We start from the raw sequence: 24,018 nt of genomic DNA on the forward strand, positions 1-24,018 counted from the left end.
ATAAAATAAAAGATATTATGTAATGGAGTCTCAGGAGCTCTGAGATCTCTCCAGCCAAACTGCTTTGAATGGTGTTGGGTACAATATTCCGGGGAGATAGGGGTACTACTATTGAGGACGATTGTAGTTTGAGTTGAATTGTAACTGTCCATATTATATACGTTTTGTGGCTCTGTGCAGAGGTGCCGTATTATGGGAGGGAGTGACTGGAAAGTCACAGAGCTGAACCCTTCTCTCTGGAGTAAGGCTGAGTGCTGGATTAGTACAAGTCCTGACATGATGCTACACCGGTAGTGCGCATGAATCCTTAATGACATGTGACATTGCCATTTTGTTTTTCAGGCTCACGGACAAAAGGATGTGAGCTTTCATACCACCTAGCCCCGCGCGCCCTTTTTCTTTTCTTTTTTATTTATCACGAATGGACTAATAATTTTTTAAAAAGCTGTACGGTAAACTATTCTTTGTGATGAGCCAGGAAGCTACCGAAAGAATGCAGAATGCATCTTGTGGAGACTGTTTCTCTTCTGGAGCTTTCAGGAAAGGTTCCCCCAATAATGTCTTTGATGATTGATCAAGAGAAAACCAATGGTCATTTCATTGTATCAATAATGGCCCACCACTCACGGGAGCATAAATAAAATGGATGAATTGGCTACAGTAACTTAGGTAGTTATGAAAAACAAGTCTGGTCCTGGGGCAGGTGTAAAGTGGGCTTGGTTGTCTAAGGTCGTCTTGCTGTGGAAAGGTGTAGTGGCCACCTGGATCAGAGCCATCATGACTGATGAACCGAATGTTAATAACAGCAGTGTAAAGAGACAGAAAACAAATACGCCTTTGAAATCTTGTTTGTGGAACAAATTTGTACTTTTGATGAATATTTTGGTTGAGCCATGCTAATAATCCTCAACCAAAATGCCAATGACAATGATTATGAAGGTCTATGTAGGCTTTCCAGAAAATTTTTGTTGAAAAATGCACTAAAAATATCAGTATATATTTAAAAATATCTTGATGGCAAATTTAAATGTAACTGTCTTATCCAAAGCAGCAACCAGGAGTATATATTATAGTGAAATGACAATCTATTCTAATGAAGCACCAAGATTTACATAACTAGAACTAATCAGGAGTATCTATTATAGTGAAATGACCATCTATTCTAATGAAGGAGACCAAGATTTAGATAACTAGAACCATTGCTAAGCAAGAAAAACAAAACAAAAACAAAGCCACCCCCCCCTTTTTTTTTCGAAATGTGCTTACCTAGCCTCCTGACCCACCACCCCAACCAACTTATGTTAGTTACTGTGTATTATATCTCTCAAGGATGTGGTCTCCTGGTAATTATCTAGGACCTGAATGTAAGGCCCAACTATAACCTACCCCACAGTAGCATAGCTAATGGAACATTAGGGGTACTAGCAGGGCATGTTCAAAATGGACCCTCAAGATGAATCAGTTTCACTCTCCTTCTGTCATCTTGTCCAAATTCTGTTTAAATGTCTCTACAGATTCAAGGATAACTGCATACTTAAAATAGTCAATTCTACTTTTAGGAAATCAAGAGATGTAACTTAAACAGAAACCTGTACCTACTTAGTAACTTCCTATTAGTCCTACTTCTGACCTCTTGGATGATAGGAGGAAACTTATGACTTATTTCCAAAGTGATAGCATTTGGAAGGTTTCTGCCATTTTAATCTCAAAGGGTCCCCCCTGCCAAGTCAACGTTTGCAGACCCTAACCCTATTTGACCCTAACCCTAACACTAACCCCTAACCCCTAACCTTAACACTACCCCTAACCCCAAACCCCAAACCTAAGCCTAACCCCAACCCCAACCCCTAAGCCACAGAGTTGAGAACATTTTGTTTAATGTTAATAATAATATAGGAGAAACTCAATTTGGAGGAGTTGAAGTTAGGGAAGAAACAAGATTAAATGACATGGTCAGAATCTGGCACCAATGGAAACATATGAGCACTGAGATCATCCCAACCACATATAGTGAAATCTTACAGCTTTCAGAAGGAAGATGGATCCTGGCATTTAAAAGAGACATGATATCTTGTTTCATGTGCCTCTTGAAAACCTCAAAGGTTGCCGGGCGTGGTGGCACATGCCTTTAATCCCAGCACTGGGGAGGCAGAGGTAGGACGATTGCTATGAGTTCGAGGCCACCCTGAGACTACATAGTGAATTCCAGGTCAGCCTGGGATACAGTGAGACCCCTACCTTGAAAAACAAAAAACAAAAGAACAACAACAGCAAAAAACAAAACAAAACAAAAAAAAAAAAGCCCTCAAAGGCTTAACAAATCCTTGTTCTTTAAAACAATGTAAGTTTTGCTGGCTGGTTATAAATAAACCATGTGGCATCTATAAGTGATAATAATGAATTAACAGATAAAATGCGAACTAAACTGGGGGCTGGAGAGATGGCTTAGTGGTAAAGGCAATTGCCTCCAAAGCCAAAGGGCACAGGTTTGACTATCCAGTACCCACTTAAAGCCAGAAGCAAAAGGCGGTGCCTATGTCTCGAGTACTTTTGCAGTGGCTGGAGGCACTGGCAAACCCATTCTCTGTCTCTCTCTCTCCTCTTGCAAATTATGAAGAAAATTATTTTAATTATTTTAAAAAATAATTAACCAAGCATATTGGCACACACCTTTTATCACACCACCTGGGAGGCAGGAGGAGTATCGACACAAGTTTGAGGTCACTCTTGGACTCTATAGTAAATTCAAGGTCCACCTGGGCTAAAGTAATACCCTACCTCAAAAAGCTGATTAGGGCCAGGCATGGTGGCACATGCCTTTAATTCCAGTGCTAGGGAGGCAGAGGGAGTTTGAGGCCACCCTGAGACTGTACAGGGCATTCCAGGTCAGCCTAAAGTGAGACCCTACCTCAAAAAAACAATTAAAAAATTAGGATATTCAGATATATAAATCAAGTTACTATATTATATGCATTGTCATTTGCTAGCTTGTGTCTATTATAAAGGATTAAATGACCATCAGGGAAATGCAAATTAAAACTCTTTTGAGATTACACATCCCTCCTGTCAGAATAAATGCTGGTGAGGATGTGGGGAAAAAAAGTCTTTCTCCATTGTTGGTGGGAATGTTATCTGGTACAGCATTGTGGAAATCAGTGTGAAGGTTACTGAGACAGCTAAAAATGGATTTACCAGGGCTGGAGAGATGGCTTAGCATTTAAGGAGTTTGCCTGCAAAGTCAAAGGACCCAAGTTTGATTTCCCAGGTCCCATGGAAGCTACAGGCACAAGGGGGAGCCTGCATCTGGGGGTTCGTTTGCAGTGGCTAGAGGCACTGGAGCACCTGTTCTCTTTCTCTTTCAGATTAATAAATAAAATATATTTTAAAACATAGATTTACCATATGACCCAGATATACTACTACTAGCCATATATCCTGAGGACTCTTCTTGTTACCTTAGAGATACTTGCTCAACCATGTTTATTGCTGCTCTATTCACAAAAGCTAGGAAATGAAACCAGCATAGATGTCCTTCAAGTAACGATTGTTATATTGTTATATTGTGTTATATTTGGGTAGTGTAATTATAGTCAGTGGTAAAGGAAAATGAAATTATAAATTTGCAGGGAAAAGGATGGAACTAGAAAGGATTATACTAAGTGAGGTAACCCAGGCCCAGAAAGCCAAGCACTGCATGATCTCTCTCATATTTGGATCCTAGCTAGAAATGTTTGTACTTTTATATGAGTTGGAGTAAAAATTAGTAGTAGAGGTCAGTAAGGTAGAAAAGGGCTATAAGAGAGGGAGGAGAGGGGAGGATTTAAGGGGATGGTACTGTATATATGAAATTAGATGAACAGACTACTGGGTGTGCAATGGCCTAAGTCAGGTCATGGGAAGGGTAGGGGGAGAGTTAATCAAAATTCAAGATGTTGTGAATAAGCAACATGGAAGCCTATTCTTTTGGATAACAGCACACACAGAAGCCATAGACTGTTACTAGAAAAATTTCAAGGCCAGGGGTGGGATACCTTCCAGTGAGTTGTTGGGGAGTGAGGTCCCTGAGGCCCCCAAAACATTACAGGCCACTGACAATGCTGTTGGTTTCCCATTGGAAATAAATGGTAAGACCCTATTTCTGAAGACTCCACATGCCAGGGTGGCAAGGTCACTGAGAAATCAAGCAGGAGCTGAGCTGAAAACATCCTCCCTATAGAACAGCTGACAGAAAGTTGGAAAAAGCTGCACCGCATGCAGCACTGTGGGAAACAGAAGTCATCAGTGGTGAAAACAGTGGGCGCTGCGTCATGTTTGGCCAAGCAGGCCAATTGACCGCACGGGTGCATGAGGGGCATGTTTGTTATGGGCAAAACCAACTGCTCTCTCATTGGACTAGAGGCCTGCTCTACATGCCTGATACTGAAAACCTAATCAAAAGCCTTTGGTGGTTGAGGTTATGAGCCCATGCCTGCTCTTGCCTGACTAAATGCATATACTATGCTCAACAAACTGCCCTGTAAGCACTTTACTTAATGTTCATACCCATATATTAAGGCTACTTTCACTTTTGGTTAGAGAAGCTTCCCTTTTCAGATGGTGGTGACCACTGGGATGACCCAACAGGCACCATAGCAATGACAGGAGTATTTAGCACTGAAATATCTCTACCATATCTTCCGAAGTTCAGAGTCCACTGAGGAAGAGGTGGCAGAAATAACGTCAGAGCCAAAGGAAGGGTAGGACTGCTTACAATGCACTGCTCCAAACAGAAATTGGCCACAATATCCATGACCTCAAAGTACCTCGCAGTGCCTTCACAAGACCCTCATAATAGGAGGAAAGGATGACATCAAAATAAAAGAAAGACTAATGGAAAGAGGGAGGGGATATGATGGAGAATGGAATTGTGAATTGGAAAGGGGGGGGGGAGGTAATTAACATGGTTTATTGCCTGTAACTATGGAAACTATAAATAAAAAGTTTAAAACGGGGATCAGTTGGGATGATCACATGGTTTAACAGATTATACTCTTGCCTGCAAAGCCTAATGACCTAGGTTCCATTCCCCAGTATCCAATTAAAGCCAGATGCACAAAGATGCGCCTGGAGGCTATGACATGCCAATTCTCTCACCCACACACTCTCTCCTCTGCTTGCAAGTGAATAAATAAAAATAGTTTTTAAAAGAGTCAATTTTTCAATGTCTGTACTTTCACAGTCACTCAGGACACAAATGCTTATCTCTAGGGGCAACAGAATGAGATGTATAGGCACAGAGGGAGAGAGGAGAGCTATATCTTTGTACCTCTCTTCAATGTCTGAATCACATGAGCTCTTAGAAATTTTAAAAATGTGGCTAATGTGGCTGGGCATGAATGGATCATGCCTTTGATCCCAGCACTCCAGAGGCAGAGGTAGGAGGATCTCTAAATTCAAGACCTCCCTGAGACTACATAGTGAATTCCAAGTCAGCCTGAAGTAGAGCAAAACAGTTACTTGAAAAGCCAAATACATTTTCATCCATAGTTGGCATGTGGCTCAAGGTTACATTATTGTCATGAGATGGATGCGAAAACCCCAGGCATCCTCTACATCTTCAAGAAAAAAAAAAAAAAAAGCTGTTGGGCGTGGTGGCGCATGCCTTTAATCCCAGCACTCAGGAGGAAGAGGTAGGAGGATCGCAGTGAGTTCAAGGCCACCCTGAGACTACATAGTGAATTCCAGGTCAGCCTAGACTAGAGACCCTACCACAAAAACAAAACAAAAAAGCTGATGCACCAGCTTAGTTAATCCTATTTAGAAACTTTCCAATAATCTCCACCAAACAACTTCTACTAACATCTCAGCAGAACTCAGTCACATGCATGTCCCTAGTGTACAGGAAACTAGAGCCAGGTGCTGTCCTGCTAAAAATAAATCAGAGCTCTGGTACTGAGGAAGTAGGAGGGCTACTGATATAGATCACTGGTATAGGACCTTGGGTTCAAACACCAATACAGATGAAGTAAACAGCTAAACTGCTGGGGATATATGCTTGGCTGAATCTGTTGCTTCAGGCCTGAAATCCCATCTATTAGGCGGATTAGGAGGAGGATGACAAGTTCAAGACTAGACTGGGCACCTTAATAGAAAAATAAAGAAAGAGGGGAAAAAGGAATGACAATTACCTTTACTTCAGCCACATGGGGGAGAGAAAAGAAGCAATCAGAAACTTTAATGTTCCACCATCAATTCTTGATATTTGTTGGTTCATGAGACAGGACCTTGCTATGAAACCTTTAGTGGCCTAGAACTCACTACGTAGCCCAAGCTAGCCACAAATACAAGGAAATTCTGATGCTCCAGCCTCCTGAGTGCTGGAATTCGAGGAGTGCACCATAAAACCAAGCATTCTACCACCATTTCAACATCCAACCTAAACTTGTCCTCAAACAATGACTGCATCCTGTGTCAGTAGATGAAGATCATATTCCATTCCAAGGCTGGCTCTCCAGTACCACACTTGGTCCTTTCATGGGAAGTTCTTCATCCAGGTGCAGTCCTGCACACCTATAATCCCAGCTACAGGAAGGTCACACGTTTGAGGTCAACCTGGCAAACAAAGTGAGTTTCTGCTTCTTTCACAACAAGAAGGGAGAGGCTGCAGATATGGCTTAGCAGTTAAGGCACTTATCTGCAAAGCCAAAGTCCCCAGGTTCAATTCTCCAGGACCCAAGTAAGCCACATGCACAAGGAGGTGCATGCATCTGGAGTTCATTTGCAGTTACTGGAGGACATGATGCGCCATCCTCTCTCTCCCCCTTCCTCTGAAATAAATAAAAATTAAAAAACAATAGGATGGAAATATGGCTTAGCTATTAAGGCACTTGCCTACCAAGCCTAAGGAACCTCTCTCCCTCTCCCTGTCTCACTCCTCTCTCTCCCTCTCCCTCTCCCTCTCCCTCTCTCTCTCTCTCTCTCTCTTTCTCCAACCCCAATAAATGATAACAAAATATTTAAAGAAAAAAGAATTGAGCAATTTTTTTTAAATTTAAAAACCTAGAGGGCTGGGGCAATGGCTCAGTGATTAAAGGTGCTTGTTCACAATGCCGGTTGCATTAAAAAAGAAAGAAAGAGAAGGGACCTTCCCAAAAGAGAATAGGATACTCAGTGTAATGGAGATGGGGAAGAGGGGATACCATGAGAGGAATAGGATCAGCACATGATTTGTTCAGCAGTGAGGTTCATAATTAATAAAAATAATTTAAAAAAGACAAGAGGGGAAACTCTTTAAGATAGCAAACTACTTTCCTCATGGATTAAAGCCATAACCAGGAGCCTATATCTGACTCTGTATCAGATTCAATTCATTTTTTTTTATTTTCAAAATTAATTTATTGGAAAGGAAAGAGCTGCTACAAACAAACTACATATGTAGCTGGACATGGTGGCACATGCCACTAATCCCAGCACTTGGAAGGCAGTGGAAGGAGGATCACAATGAGTTTGAGGCAACCCTGAGACTACATACTTAATTCCAGGTCAGTCTGAGCTAAAGTGACACTCTATCTCAAAACACACAAACAAACAAACAAAAAAAAAAAAAAAAGAAGAAGAAGAAAGAAAACTACAGATGCATGCATGCACCACTTTGTGCATCAGGCTTTACGTGGGTACTAGGGAATCAAACCTGAGTCATTAGGCTTTGCAGGCCAAGTATCTTAATTGCTGAGCCATCTCTTCATTCCCAAGACCAGGTCAAACTCCCAAGAAAACTGAAGATGCAAATGTTCAGAAAAGGGAAACCTGTTTGCCTGATTTGTCCCCTGGGACTGAGTACATGAATACTTTTTAATGGGGTTCTTTAATGGTGGTTTGTGTAAGGGTAACTACTATAGTTTGTATCTTGGATGCTCCCCCAAAGTTGAAGGCTTAGTCTCATAGTCTGTGACATGAGTGGGAGATAGAGCATTGAGGAGTTGGAACTCAAGGGAAGGAAGATTAGGTTAGTAAGGCAATGTTCTTGAATCACTATAAAATATGGGATTAGTAAAAATAATGAGACTACTATGAAGATAAAGCCAGCATAATTTATTAATATGGAATAAATGTATGTTGAGAATGATTGCCAGTTAATAATGGTTCTCACTCACCACTTCATTTCAATCTACAGTCAATTAGCACTACCAAGTCCCATCACTCATGGGGCCTGGTGCATGATGGCTGTAAAGCATGCGACTACTGCTCTATGGGTTGCCCCTAAGGGACCTTGCTGACAGAACAGGCAATGTCCATGGCTTTGATATCATGCTGTCACCAATCTATACTGCATACAGGTATGTGGAATGCATTTGAAAAGCTCAGATACAGAGAGGGTTTCACATTGACCAGATCATCATATCCAACATGATGCAGAATAAGGAACATATGGCTAATGCCCTGAGTAGGGCCAGATTCAAGTACCCCAGAGGATAGAAAATTCACATTTCAAAGCCAGGACTACAGTGAGACCCTACCTAGAAAGAAACTAAATGGGGGGAATAAATTATCATTCAGTGTCTTTTAGCATAATAGCCTTAATAGCCTTTAGCATGATAGCCAAAATAGCCTGTATTACGTTTACAGGCTTCTTTTAGTTGTTACTTTTTTTTTTTTATGAGAGAGAGAGCAAGAAAGAGACAGAGAGAATTGGCCCACAAGGTTCTCTAGCCACTGTAAACAAACTCCAGACATGTGTGCTACATGTATGACCTTGTGCATTTGACTCATGACCTTGTGCATCTGACTTATGTTGGTTCTGGAGAGTCGAACATGGGCCCTTAGGTTTCACAGGCAATCGCCTTAAGCACTAAGCCATCCTCCAGCCCTCCTAGCTATGCTTTGAAAGCTGAGGTATCCTAAGAGATCTAAAACAAAACAAAACAAAATCCCTCAAGTTCATCTTCATTCACAACAGGAGAAAATGCAGATAACACCAGGAAAGCCAGTGGTTTTAGAAGGTGTCTGGAAAGATATCAAGACTTACAGGATCAAGTCCCTCAGGGAAAGCTCTGATGCTCTGCACAGCCAGAAGGGAGGTGCTGCAAACACATGGCTTCCATCCAAGGCAGACAGCAACATGGAGTTCATCAGGGTAGTTCCCTAACATTAATGCTTCCTGCTATGGCAAGCTAATTCCTATTAAGAATAGCTAAGGGGGCCAGGATGTGGTGGTACATGCTTTTATTCCAGCAACAAGTGGCGGGGGTGGGGGGGGGCAGAGGTACGAGTATCACTCTGAGTTTGAGGCCAGTCTGGGACTACAGAATGAGTGCCAGGTCAGCCTGGGATAGAATAAGACCCTAACTCGAAAAACAGTAACAAAAGTAACAAAAAAGAATAACTAAGGGATGAGGCAAGACATGGAGGGAAAATAATATAAAAACATGCCCCTACCCCTTTTAACACTGGTTGGAAAATTAGGCAAATTCATCTCAGTGGTGTTTTGTGTCAAAAGAAAAACAAAACCTTTTACGACCACTGAGGCAGTTTAATATGACTGTGCCCCCAAAAGTAAAAAAGCAGGAATGTCCTCAAGCCAGACCTAACAGTCCCCATGTTAGTACAATCAGAGAAGTCTTCTGCTTTTTCTTTAATTTGTATTTTCATTTATTTATTTATTTGTTTGTTTATTTATTTGAGAGTGACACAGACAGAGAAAAAGAGGCAGGGGGAGAGAGAGCATGCGCGCACCAGGGCCTCCAGCCAATGCAAACAAACTCCAAATGCATGTGCCACCTTCTCCATCTATCTGGCTAACATGGTGTTGCAGTCCGGTTCGCCTTGCTGGTAGAAATCACCCAATAAGAGTAGCTTCTGGGAAAAAGAGATTTATTTTGGCTTACAGGCTCGAGGGGAAGCTTCACGATGGCAGGGGAAAACGATGGCATGAGCAGAAGGTGGACATCACCCCCTGGCCAACATAAGATGGACCACAGCAACAGGAGGGTGTGCCAAACACTGGCATGGGAAAACTGGCTATAAAGCCCATAAGCCCGCCCCCAACAATACACTCCCTCCAGGAGGCATTAATTCCCAAATCTCCATCAGCTGGGGAGCTAGCATTCAGAACACCTAAGTTTATGGGGCACACCTGAATCAAACCACCACACATGGGTAATGGGGAATCAAACCTCGAACTGGGGTCTTTAGGCTTCACAAGCAAGTGCTTAACCACTGAGCCACCTCCCCAGCCCCCAGAGAAGTCTTCTTCTTATCTCTTGCCTGAATGAGTGCTCTAGATCTGTTTTTCTATGAACAACCTGAGCCCTTCCATACACCCCTTTCCTAGAACTGAGATTCCTGGAAGATTTATATCTGATAGTGGCATTATGGCTACTCAGCCCCAAAACTTAGCATCATGGCAGGTTAGCTCAGCTTCCGTTCTGAATCCAAAAGTGACCCCAATTTGGGTCATAGGGCAGGCTTTACCCACTAACACCTTCCATATGGCAGGAGCTCTCTATATTTTCTCCATTTTCCTTCTCTTAATCTAATAAAGTCTATCTAAACCTTACCCTATGATCTGTGGATTTTACTTCTTTAAGTTTGTAAGACAAGAATCTGGAGATACCCCAAGTTTATTGGTGCAAAAGCACTCATCAGATATAAATAACTTCCTCATTTTCATGCCATACTCAGAGGGTGAACACACAGAACATTTACAATATGCACACACATGGCAACACTAAATATGAATTGAATGAATGAATATGAATTCTCAGTCTTATGTTTACCTTTTAGGTACTCTCACACAGTCACCGGGAGTAAACCACTAATCCTGGGTTTTATCCAAGTTGAGGCCCCTAGGATGTGAGTGGAACTACTAAAGCTGCTGAGAGTGACAGTGTGAAGCCAATCTTAGTACTGTCACTGCTCACAATTCTACCAACCAGTCCAACTAGGTGAGCCAATGAGTTTACTGGGTTGACTTACAGAGCACAGGTGGGGTGTTATTTACAGGAGTGTGGGTGACCCCAAAACAGCTGCATTACTGCAAGGTCCACCCCACCAGAGACTATATGAAAACAGTATGATAGCATCTAATTACTTAACCTTTCACTTCCTAGTTTATCCCAGGCCAGTGACCCTCCCCATCCTTTTACCAGACAGTGTCAATAGCTCCATTAACATTTTTTTAAAATTTTTAAAAATTTTTATTAATATTTTCCATGATTATAAAAAAAATCCCATGGTAATTCCCTCCCTACCCACCCCACCCCCGACACTTTCCCCTTTGAAATTCCATTCTCCATCATATTACCTCCCCATCACAATCATTGTACTTACATATATACAATATCAACCTATTAAGTACCCTCCTCCCTTCCTTTCTCTTCCCTTTATGTCTCCTTTTTAACCTTCTGGCCTTTGCTACTAAATATTTTCCTTCTCACGCAGAAGCCCAATCATCTGTAGCTAGTATCCACATATGAGAGAGAACATGTGGCGCTTAGCTTTCTGGGCCTGGGTTACCTTACTTAGTACAATCCTTTCCAGGTCCTTCCGTTTTTCTGCAAATTTCATAACTTCATTTTTCCTTACTGAATAGCTCCATTAACATTTCCATAGACCTGGCTATCACTGCATAGCTCTGCTCAATTAACTTTGACAGGCCTACTAAGAAAAGACATTCTTTACTGGCATCAGATTATATCTGGAGGAAAAAGCCCTTCCTACCAGATTTTTTTTTTTTTTTTTTTTTTCTTTTCTTAGGTAGAGTCTAGCTCTAGCCCAGGCTGACCTGGAACTCAGTATGCACTATGTAGTCTCAGGTTGGCTTGGAACTCACAGTGATCCTCCTACCTCTGCCTCCCAAGTGCTTGGATTAAAGACATGTACCACCATACCTGGCCCTACAACATTTTTGAACATTTTTGTGATCTACATACAGCAAACTTACTTTGGTTAAAAAAAAAATTATTATAGGGTTGGAGAGATGGCTCAGCAGTTAAGGCACTTGCCTGTGAAGCCTAAGGACCCAGATTCATTTCTCCAGTACCCACATAAAGCCATATGTGCCTTGTGACACTTGCATCTGGGATTTTTTTTTGCAGTGGCTGAAGTCCCTGGCATACTCATTCTCTATCTGCCTCTTTTTCTTTCGCAAATAAGTAAAAATAAAATAGTTAAATAAAATTTTAGACCCAGACATGGTGGTGCATGCCTTTAATCCCAGCACTCGGGAGGCGAACATAGGAGGATGAGTTCAAGGCCACCCTGAAACTACACAGTGAATTCCAGGTCAACCTGAGCTAGAGTGAGACGATACCTCAAAAACAAAATGAAATGTTATCCACCTTTGCTTCAGTTATGTTTCCTTATATGTAAGTCTGTCTAATATCCTTATAAATAACCCTATGATTTCATTATAAAATCTTGCTATAAGGAAATGAGTAGCTCACCTCCCTTAAACAACATAACTCCAAAAGTCTCAGTCACTGATAAAATTATTCCTGAAGAATTTGGGTGCATTCCTCTCCTGAGGCCCACACCTGACTCTCCTCAATCATCTGTCCTTTCTTCTACTCAGACTCACTAACTCTACTTCTGGCTCAGCCTGAAATTCTTTCCAGCTGTGTTAAGTACCCCAGCTGCACCTGAGTGGAAGGCCTTTAGATAGCAAATCTCGGAACACTGAGATGTGTTCCCAGTGCTGGTGACATTTTCAATATTTCAGTAATGGCAATAGGGTTTTGCCTGAAGAGCTTTAAAGTCACCTTTTGACATTAGTCACTGGATATGTTTCTAAGACTGAGCAATTTAGTTTATAGCGCTGGAATAGATCTGGGAAGGGGTAAATTAACTATTAACCCTAACCTGGGCATGGTGACAGTATCAGGATCCAAGCAGACCTTTTAGAAAATTCTTAAGTAGCCCAAAAATTCCTGCTTCATAATATCCATCAGTGGGGGACAATTTCCTCCATCCTCAAGTTTTGTTCACTTCCACCATTGAGCACCATTTGACATTTTTAGATCTTGTTTTAAAAGTCCCTAGGGTTTTTCCTTAAACTTGGTGGCTTACATGTAAAGATGGGGACTTCTCTGCCTTTTAACAGCCTTAATATTCAATACATAGGTACTATTTTCTAACTGTCCCGACCCGCGGGGCCTCGTTATTCGTGGGGGCGAGGGGGACCCTAACCTGAAATAAGATGGGCGAGAGAGAGGAAGAGACTCAAGCAAATGTACACTTGTCAAGAGTCCAATTTTATTGAGCCACAGCAGCCTTTTAAAGGGCTAGGGTTAGGGTCTTGGGTGTGGGGGGGGGCTGGAGGAGGCAGGTGGTGGAAAGTTACAGAATCTTCTTGGCCTTTGGCCTAGGACAGTTTGCAGTTATTCCAAGAATTCACGGTATAGTTCTCACCTCTGCAGTCGCCAGGCAGGATGTTAATTAGTTAGGTGTGGCGGGGTGAGGGGATGGAATCACTTAGGTATGGCAGGGTGGGGGGATGAGGAAAGGTCGGAAGTTGCTCAGGGCAGAAGTTATCTCAGGGCAGAGGTTGTCTCAGGGCAAAGATCTGTTCAGGGCTCATCTCCTTGTCTCCAACATCTAACCAACTGAAATATTGTTTCCTGTACTTTATGCCTTTCATATTCAGAGTAAAACATTATAGAAAACCAAGAGCATCCTTTCATTTTCTAAAGAACCTCCACATTCTCAAGTTACAGAACTAACTCTAAAGAGAGAAGGTAAAACTCACCGGCCAGCTGGGGTGGCTTGAAGACCCGGTGAGCGATGCTGACCAGCAATCTGCCTTTCCAATACCTGTCTGCAGGAAGGCAAACCTGCTGTGTAAGGGTTCTGGTCCCACATGCATGTGTCTGGAGCCAGTTTGCCACGGCCAGGCCCTGGAGCCCCTTTCTGCAGTTTGTAAGACATGTGTGAAGCTTTTGGGCCCACCCTCGTCCTGTGGCACTGGTGCCTGGAGCTGCTGGCAGCAGTTGAAATGCCCCAGCCAGCGGGGAATCGAACAAAGAGGCGAGGTGAAAATCAACCTGAATGAAAGTAGGCAAACAGACACAAGAAGGAGACCATGCTAGACGTTTGTCATGGCCTCGAGAGTTTATTCTTACATGTAGGTTTACATAGGGTTGTAGGGGGAAGGGAACGTGGTCAGGGCAAGGAGTTGTAGGGGGAAGGGGACGTGGTTAGGGCAAAGATCACAGAGTTACTGGTTAAACCGCAATGCCTTTGTTTCTTCATTAGCTACCGGCAGGACGGGGGAATGTTTGGCCAGGTGTACGATCCCATTGTTTCTGGTAGTTGAATATTAGGTGAGGAAGTAGAAGCTTAACTTGCTATATGGCGGTCTCCGTTAACATGGCCGAGGTTTGGTTCATGGCTCCCAACATTGAAACACCTGTGTGAGGCACATCCTGGAAGTCCAGCCCCACTGCTGCTGAACCCGGTTGACTGTCCACCCTGGCAGGGCCGGAGCCTCATGTCTGCCACACCCATCCAGCTGTGTTACACTCCTTAGCACTAGGCATCTCCTACAAGGTCACTGTTGCTGTCCTTTCTCACCTGTAGCCACCATGGTGAGTGGATCACGTTTGGGGAGTGTGAAGAGGAGCTGGACAGGCACTGGGCAGCTCTACATCGGGAGGACAGTGGCTCTCCATTCATCATGTGGAGAGGGCAGCAGCTCACACCGTGCATCAGGAGAGTTGGAGTAGACGAGGCCCAAGTATGTTGAGATTTTCCAGGGCCTGGATCAAGGGTCTGCATGGATGAAGTTTTCACCTCAGCTCAAGCCGGATTTCTCAGTGACCTGACTCTTCAGCAGCAATGCTCACTGCCGTTTATCTCCCCTGATGACTTCTCTCTCTCTCTCCCATAAAGCTGCATACAGCATAGCTTTTTTTCCAGCTTTCTGTCAGCTGGTCTACAGGGAAGAGGTTTTCAGCTCAGCTCCAGCAAGATTGCTCAGTGACCTTGTAGGCCAAGCATGTGGAGTCTTTACCAATAGGGTCTTACCATCTATTCCTGGTAGGAAACCAAGCACTTTGGTAATGGCCTGTAATGTTTTGGGGGCAGCAGGGACCTCTTTGGCCAACAACTCACTGGAAGGTATCCCATCATTGGCCTGAAATTTTTCTAGATATAATCTATGGCTTCTGGGTATACCATTGTCCAATAAAGTAGGTTTCCATATGGCTTATTCATATCCTCTTATATTTTGATTAACACTCCCCTCACCCTTCCTTTACAATCTCTTCCCCTAACCTTACTTAGGCCTTTCAACCCCCAGTAATTCTTCTACTTACATATGTACAATACCATCACCTTGAATCCTCCCCTCTCCTCCCTTCCCTTTCTAGCTTTATGGCCTCTGCTACTGAGTTTTATTCCAACTCACATGCATGTCCAAACATTTGTAGCTAGGATCCACATATGAGAAAGAATATACAGCACTTAGCTCTCTGGGTCTGAGTTAACTCACTAAGTATAATACTTTACAGATCCATCCATTTCCCTGCAAATTTCATAATTTCATCTTCCTTTACTGCTGAATGAAAACTCCATTGTATAAATGTACCATGTCTTCATTATCCACACCATGATTATCTTTTAATTAATTAATTTGTTTATTTATTTGAGAGAGAGAGAGAGAGAATGTGTAGGGGCACACCAGAGCCTCTTGCTACTGCAAAGGAACTCCAGATGCATGGGTCACTTTGTCCTTCTGGCTTTACATGGGTAATGGGGAATCGAACCTGGGCCATTAGGCTTTAGAAGCAAGTGCTTTAACTGCTGAAAAATCTCTTCATCCCTTATTAAGAAGTTTACATGGGAACTAGAAAAATAGCTTAGCAATTAAGGCACTTTCCTGCAAAGCCAAAGGACCCAGGTTTGATTCCCCAGGAACCACATAAGCCAGATGCACAAGATAATCCACACATCTGGAGTTTGTTTGCAGTGGTTGGAGGCCCTGGTATGCGCTCACTCTCTCTCTCTCTCTCAAATAAAGAAAGAATAAAATATTTTTAAAAGTTTTTAAAAGAAGAGTGAAATTCTCTATAGTGGTATCAAGATGTCCTAAGACAAATTGTAGCCAAAGATTGTTAACTCTTTCTGGTCTTGCTCAAAGACAGCAAAAACATTTTCTGATGTCTTAATGCTTTCAGGTACAGGCAACCTTTTCTGAATATCTCAGTATAGTCATACATCCACGAAAAGTGTCTACAATGCCTTTCTTTTGGGGTATGATAATACCCTTCTATAAGGTAATTTAATGAGGTAAAGACAGGCAGTGATTGCAGAATGTGATCTCCTGACTCTCACTCTAACCAAAACCTTCACACCTAACCTTCACCCCAAAATTCCTAAACTCAACCTGACTCTGACCCCAATCCTGACCCTGAAACAGACACTGACCCTAATCCTAAACCTGGCCTTGACACTAGCCACAAACCTCTAACTCTAAGGCTAACACTAAAAATAGTAGTGTGTCGTGTTATATAATGATCTCACCAATTACCAGATGAAAATGATGCTCTGAGAGGAAAAGTATTAGATGTTAGATCCAGTATTTTGAGTGGTACACAGTGCAACTGTTAACCATTTCCTTCTTTCTTTCCTTCTTTCTTCCTTCCTTCCTTCCTTCCCTTCCTTCCTTCCTTCCTTCCTTCCTTCCTTCCTTCCTTCCTTCCTTCCTTCCTTCCTTCCTTCCTTCCTTCCTTCCTTCCTTCCTTCTTCTTCTTTCTTTCTTTCTTTCTTTCTTTCTTTCTTTCTTTCTTCCTTTCTTTCTTTTTTAGCCCAGGCTAACCTGGAATTCATTATATGGTCTCAGGCTAGTCTTGAACTTACTTTGATCCTCCTACCTCTACCTCATGAGTGCTGGCATTAAAGACATGCCCCACCACGGCTAGCCAAATGGTATCTCCTTTTCAAAAACAATTATTTTATTCTACTTCAGATAATTTTCTAGGTATCACGCAGAAGAATCCTTATTGTCTGTAACATAAAGTGACAGGGTCCTTCAAAGTTAAAGACTAATTGAAAATATGTATTATACATTTGTCATTATTTGAAATTATCCAATAATTTTTAGTGTTCTTATGGAATGAAATAATGATAAAAGGCATTCTATATTCATATGATCAAAATAAATTTACATGTCAGGTTTATTTTTTTTCCTAGTAGGGTCTCACTCTAGCCAAGGTTGACCTGGAATTCACTATTCAGTCTCAGGATTATCTCTTACTCAGGATAATCCTCCTACCTCTGCCTCCCAAGTGATGAGAATAAAGGGGTGTACCACCATGCCCAGCCAGAAGTCACTTTTAATCCTTGCTCATGTTCAAAGTATAACCACTGTGATAAGACCTAAGATATTAGCAGCCACTAATTTTTGATTCACACTTAACTGGAAGTAAAGAGGCACCAGTGATTTCATATCCCCCAGCATAGACAACATAAGAGCCACAATGCACACCACTCCCAGAAAGACAGCAAACGAAATCCTGAAGAGACAGGGTTGTTTTTTTTTTTTTTTTTTCGTGCCTTTTATTTTTATTTTGCAGTTGGGAGAAGAGGAGCAATAAATAACCTCTTTCCTTCCTCTGGCTTTCCTCAGCAACTTAGAGATGGAATTAGTCCTCTATACCAGAGTGACAGAATAAAACATCTATATGATGAATCACAATATTCACACAACAGTGAGGTTTTGCTGCACCTGCAGCATCAATGACAACATATTTATTTGGAGTACCACACAAAACTTTGAACCTTAAGACCAATTTATAGGAATTATACAGAGTCAACACTCATGTCTTGACTGCTCATTGGCATAAAATATTAGCTCTGTGGTACACACAAAAATAACATAATTTACTGGGCTGGAGAGCTGGCTTAGCAGTTAAGGCACATGCCTTCAAAGACTAAGGACCCAGGTTCGATTCTCCAGGTCCTGTGTAAGCCAGATGCACATGGTGGCACATGCATCTGGAGTTCATTTGCAGTGGCTAGAGGTCCTGGCCTGCCCATTCTCACTCTTTCGCTCTCTCTCCCCCATCCCTCTCTCTGTGTCTAATAAATAAATAAATAAAAATAAATCTTTAAGAAAACCATAATTTCTTTTTGTTGCATTGGCACTAAATTTCCCTTGTTGTAGCTTCTGTCTGTACAGTCTCAAATCTATTTTGAAATTTCCTAGATTCAGTTAAAAGAAGCTCAAAAACAGGGATAGAGGAGGTTCAGCAGTTAAAAACACTTGCTTATAAAACCTGATGGCATGGGTTTGATTCCCCAGTGCCCCCCAAAAGCCAGATGCACATAGTGATACATGCATGTGGGGTTCACTTGCAGTGGCAAAAGGCCATGGAGTGCCCACACTTACTTACCTTCCTTTTTTTCTTTTCTCCCTCTCTCTCTTTCTCCTGGGAAAAAACATTTAAAATATTTTTAAAAGCTCCAAAACATTTTGGCAGTCTTGGCAACACCTGGGCCTCAGAAAGCCCATAACAATATCTCTTAAATAATGGAGGAAGAATGGCATCAAAAGATAAAACTTAAGATTTTAAAATACTCGGCACAAGGTTGGTGATATATATAGGATAATCAGAACCATGCTCAGAATCAAAATTGTCATCATGGAAATAATAAGTGAAAACCTCTACACGTGGTCAAGTTGGAAAAAAAAAAACAGAAAGTGGATTAAGAGCTTTTCAACTGTTCAACATAAGTATGTCTACATCTAAGGATTTCTTCACATGAGCGGTAAGAATAAACTGATGAGGGGCTCTGGGAGAGCTCAGTTGGTAATGTGCTTGCTTTGTAAGCGTGAGGACCTGAGTTTGATCCATAGAACTCACGTAGAAGAAGGAGGAGGAGGAGGACAAGAACAAGAAGAACAAACAGAAGAAGCAGAACAAGAACAAGAAGAAATAGCCAGAGAGATTGCTTAGTGGTTAAGCTGTTGCCTGTGAAGCCTAAGGACTCCAGTTCAAGGCTTGATTCCCCAGGGCCCAGATTAGCCAGATGCACAAAGGGGTACAAGTGTCTGGAGTTCCTTTGCAGTGACTTGGAGGCCCTGGCGCACCCATTCTCTCTCTCTCTCTCTCTCTCTCTCTCTGTCACTTTCATATAAGTAAAAATGAACAAAAAATTAAAAATAAATTTAAAAAAAGATAGACATGGAGGTGTGCACTTGAGTCCCAGTTCTGGGATCCCAGAGACAGAAAAGTCCATGGTCAGTGAGAGACTGCATCCCAAAGAAAGAATAAAAAGAACCACAGTGCTTGTGGAACAATACCTGAGGTTGTCCTCTGGCCCCCACATGCATGTACACACATGCATGCATGCCCACATATATGTGCATCCACACATGCAATGAACAAATGAAAGCCACGTTCACAACTTTGGTGCTAGGATGAGCAGTTCAGAGCTAAAATTCAAGAAGTGAGAGAGAAGACAACTGGAGGGATAGTGTATAAATTACTTTTTAGACATAATGAAGTATGATTTGTTCTTAGGTATAAAGATACTGATGGTATGATAAATACAAGTTTTCTGACATCCCACAGCATAGTGGTAAAATTCAAAACCTTTCACCTGTCTACAACACCCTTCCTCCCATTTCCAGCTCAGTCTGTCTCCCCAACTACAATGGTAAAAGAAAAAGAAAAAAAACTAAAGGAAAGAAATGAAATTATCAAGCAGAAATAAGTCCTCCAAGCAGAGAGGATGGCAGTTTCCATGCTGCAAGATTTTGGGTGCCTGCTATGTGAGGGAAGGGATGGCAGACAAGTGGCTAAAATGGGATGCAGTGAGATATTGAAGTTGGAAGACACTGGATAATAGGGCAGGGCTAGAATCCACAGGCCTCATGGGTTGGTTATTGGTGGAATTTGGAAGGTTTTTATCTGAAGGCAGTTACCCTTGTTTGAATTTATTCAAATTTTCTAATTGTGACTCAGTATGAAGGAGACTCAGGTATTTTAGGATTTTTTCCCTAGCACTCAGATCATCTGATTTATTGAGGTATACTAATTCATAGGATGGGCTCTCTCTCTCTTTTTCTTTTTCTTTTTTGTTTTTTTAAGGTATAATTTCACTCTGGCCCAGACTGACCTGGAATTCACTATGTAGTTTCAGGGTGGCCTCAAACTCATGGCGATCCTCCTACCTCTGCCTCCCACATGCTAGAATTAAAGGCTTGTGCCACCACGCCCGACCAATTTATTATTTCTGGTTAAACTGAGTGTTTGGCAACAAATGGAAAATTTGGGAAGTTTTTCCAATAACAAACTTTCATGTTTCCTGATTTCTCAACTTTGTTTCTAAGGTTACTTTTTTTTTCCCTACTGCTAGATTTAAGTTGTTGCAGACAGGATCACATTGCTGATAGAAATCACCCACCCAGAGCAGCTTGTGGGAAAAAAAGGGGGGACTAATTTTGGCTTACAGGCTCAAGAGGGTAGCTCCATGATGGCAGGGAAAGTGATGGCATGAGCAGAGGGTAGACATCATCCCTGGCCAACATAAGTGGACAATAGCAACAGGAGAATGTGCAAAAAACACTGGCAGAGAAGGACGGGGTGGCACACGCCTTTAATCCCAGCACTCTGGAGGCAGAGGTAGGAGGATTACAGTGAGTTCGAGGCCAGCCTGAGACTACACAGTGAATTCCAGGTCAGCCTGGACTAGAGTGAGACCCTATCTCGAAAAACCAACATAAATAAATAAATAAAACCACTGGCAGAGATGAAAACGTGCCTATACATGCACATGTAAATAAAAAGGAAAAGGGGGAAGGGAGGAGGGCTGGAGAAATAGCTCCATGGTGTGCCAGAGGTGCCAGTTGAAAGGGTTTGAGCCTGATGGGGAGTGAGGATTAAGGAAAGACAGAAGAAAGACTGAAAGCATGGACCCCAGTCCAGGGCTGAAGCAAGGCCTCAAGCCAGGACTGAAGACACGGTTTATTTCACAGCATTCCTTTTTATTTGTTTTTACAAACAGTTTTTCCATGGACAATGAGCTTCACAAGTTTCTATCAAAAAAACACTTCCTGTTACAGAGTTTTTGCACTCAGTCACTTCTCAGTACAAAAGATCAGCCAAATGGCTGAATATACATAATCTTGCTTCCAGGTAGGCTGCTATAGTTTTGCTAATGTCTTGCTGCCAGAAGCCCAGAGCTATGGATACAAGTCCAGCCAAAATGGCTCCTGACAATGGTGAAAGGGTGGGATTCTCTGGGAATGAGAACGATCCGCAAAGTGTCCTTTAATTGGCGGCAGGAGGAGGGCCTCCATGAGCGCCAAGACAGCTGCCTGAGCAGGAGAGCCTACACCACATATCAAACGTTCAGAGATTCCAAAATGGTTGAGAACGTCTGAGTCCACGTTCGTGGACTGCTCACTTACCCTTGTCACTGGTGGTGGTTAGGCACCACCTATTCTGAAATGTGCAGGGATGCTGGTCAGGGTGTCTTGAGGAGAGCCTGACAAGTCCAGGACTTCAAAGGAGTGGGGTATTCTTCCCCCCAATGACAGAGGTGCGAGGACTGTTGCTTGTGGGTTGAAGGCCACTCCGATAGGCTCTGCAATTCCTTCTTGACCTGTCTTGAATAGGAATTGATTTGCTAACCTTGTATCAGAATGAAATGGCAAAGTACACATGACAGCTGCCAGCCAAGGAGGCCCTGTCTCTTCACAAACCTGTGTTGAGCACGGTTTCATCGTGGACACACCCCGCCCCCCGCCCCCCGCAAGGGGGAAAAAAAAGTTTTTGACTTATTTAATTATGAGAGAGAAAGTGAGAGATTGAGAAGAGAAAGGGACCCATTGAGGTAATGGGCCCAGCAGGCGACAAAAAGCACACGAGCGCCCCCTTGTGTCTCGGGCTCGCCTGCATCCGGGAGACTCGAACCGGGGTCCTGTGACTTAACAATCAAAGGCTATGATCTCTAAGCCATCTCCCGTTTCCCACCAAACCCGTGGCTGGTTTCCCTTGCCCGGTCATACTCGAGCAAGGCTTGACTTCTACTACCGGGTGTGCTGGCATACAGGATGGAGCCACAGGGTGGCTGCCTTGTCACCTTGTTCATCCTCTCATCTCTGCTGGCAGTAAAGGCACCTGGCCTGACTTCAAGCACCCCGTTCTGATGATACTCAACTTCTCTGATCATTACAAATCGGACATTCAATGAAAACTATGCCAGGTGGGTCAAAGGATACAAACAGGCCTAAATGTTGGTCCTTCAATAGGGATATCCAAGAGAGAAATATGTACGTGCCTTGCATTTGACCCAAAGACATTGCTGTCATTTTCTGGCAAGTAAAGATATCATTCCAGTGCCAAAGGCAGGAAGCTGTGTGGAAAACTGGAGATGCTGGTGTGCAGGGTCCTCTGCTATGTCACCATACAGCATAGCCTTGCTTGCTCTTTTTCTTCCACGTCACATGGAACTTCTGAGGACTGTGAGGAGCATGGAAGGCCACAACAGATTCTAACTGTGTTCACAGTGGACCGTGTGTTACGTACTCATCGTCTTCCCTTGATATCTGTGAACGTAACCCAATGAAGGAGGGGGCACATCCGTGACTATCCAATACTTACCCTTCTGCTCCTTCATTGCCACTGCTTCAATGGTCGGGTCAGGGTGGTCCTCCAGAGCCTGCGGGTGGGCACACAAAGCCTCCGAATACAGGTTTGGACCCTGACACACCTCATTTCTTTCTGGAATGGGCTCAGCAATTTTGCCCTGGGCCTCAAAGGCATAAAGAATGTCCATACCTGCCTATGGGTTTGATGTCAGTCCTATTTTCGAGAGACTCCTGGGTGTCTACTGCCTCAAAAAGACGTCGGTCCTCCTGGTAGAAAGGGGCACAACACTCCCTGGTAGCTTCTCAGTTCACCTGGAAGCTCTGCATGTCCCATGCGGATGTGACCATTTGAGTCACATGTCTGTCAGGAGCCTCCTTTCCCTAGCACACGGAGAGCCCCTGCCTCTTCATGGCCTTCACACTGGCCAAAAAGCTCCCGATTCTCTAACCTAGGGTGAGAGCAAACTCTATCACCCTAGGTTAGAGAATCGGCTCTCTTCAGAAAAAGGGTCAGAATTATAGAATTCACAAAGTTGGCCGAACCACGGCCATGTGCAAACCCGAGGCATTCTTGTGGAAAGGGAGAAATTTCTGCAGGTTCACCCCGTCACTTACAACTTGGGAGCCTAGAGGAACGAGACTCTGTGAAATGTGAGGGAGCAGGGCGCGGAGGGTGGGTTTCTCTGGGAATGAGACCGCTCCGCAAAGTGTTGTTTAATTGGCGGCAGGAGGAGGGCCTCCACGAGCGCCAAGCCGGCTGCCTGAGCAGGAGAGCCTGCCTCACGTATCAAACGTTCAGTGATTCCAAAATCGTCGAGAACGTCTGAGTCCACGTTCGTGGACTGCTCACTTACCCTTGTCACTGGTGGTGGTTAGGCGCCACCTCTTCTGAAACGTGCGGGGATGCTGGTCGGGGTGTCTTGAGAGAGAGCCTGACAAGTCCAGGACTTCAAAGGAGTGGCGTTTTCTTCCCCCCAATGACAGAGGAGCACGCGAGGACTGTTGCTTGTGGTTTGAACGGCACTCCGACAGGCTGTGCAATTCCTTCATGACCTGTCTTGAATAGGAATTGATTTGCTTACCTTGTATCAGAATGAAATGGCAAAGTACACATGACAGCTGTCGCCCAAGGAGGCCCTGTCTCTTCACAAACCCTTGTTGAGCATGGTTTCATCGCGGACACACCCCGCCCCCTGCCTCCCCCAAGGGGGAAGAAAAGTGTTCAACTTATTTAACTATGAGAGAGAAAGTGAGAGATTGAGAAGAGAAAAGGACCTATTGAGGGAATGGGCCCAGCAGGTGAAGAAAAGCACACGAGCGTCCCCTTTTGCCTCGGGCTCGCCTGCGTCCCGGAGACTCGAACCTGGGTCCTGTGACTTCACAGTCAAAGGCTCTGATCTCTAAGTCATCTCCCGCTTCCCACCAATCCCGTGGCTGGTTTCTCT

At 43.3% G+C, this 24,018-nt stretch overlaps 1 pseudogene; it reads right to left on the reverse strand.

Moving 5' to 3' along the window:
- Window positions 1–17,326: 17,326 nt before the first annotated feature.
- Window positions 17,327–17,845, reverse strand: LOC123455357 (annotated as a pseudogene).
- Window positions 17,846–24,018: the final 6,173 nt, after the last annotated feature.

Source organism: Jaculus jaculus, chromosome 16 (assembly GCF_020740685.1).
Source record: "Jaculus jaculus isolate mJacJac1 chromosome 16, mJacJac1.mat.Y.cur, whole genome shotgun sequence".
NCBI classification, from domain to species: Eukaryota; Metazoa; Chordata; class Mammalia; order Rodentia; family Dipodidae; genus Jaculus; species Jaculus jaculus.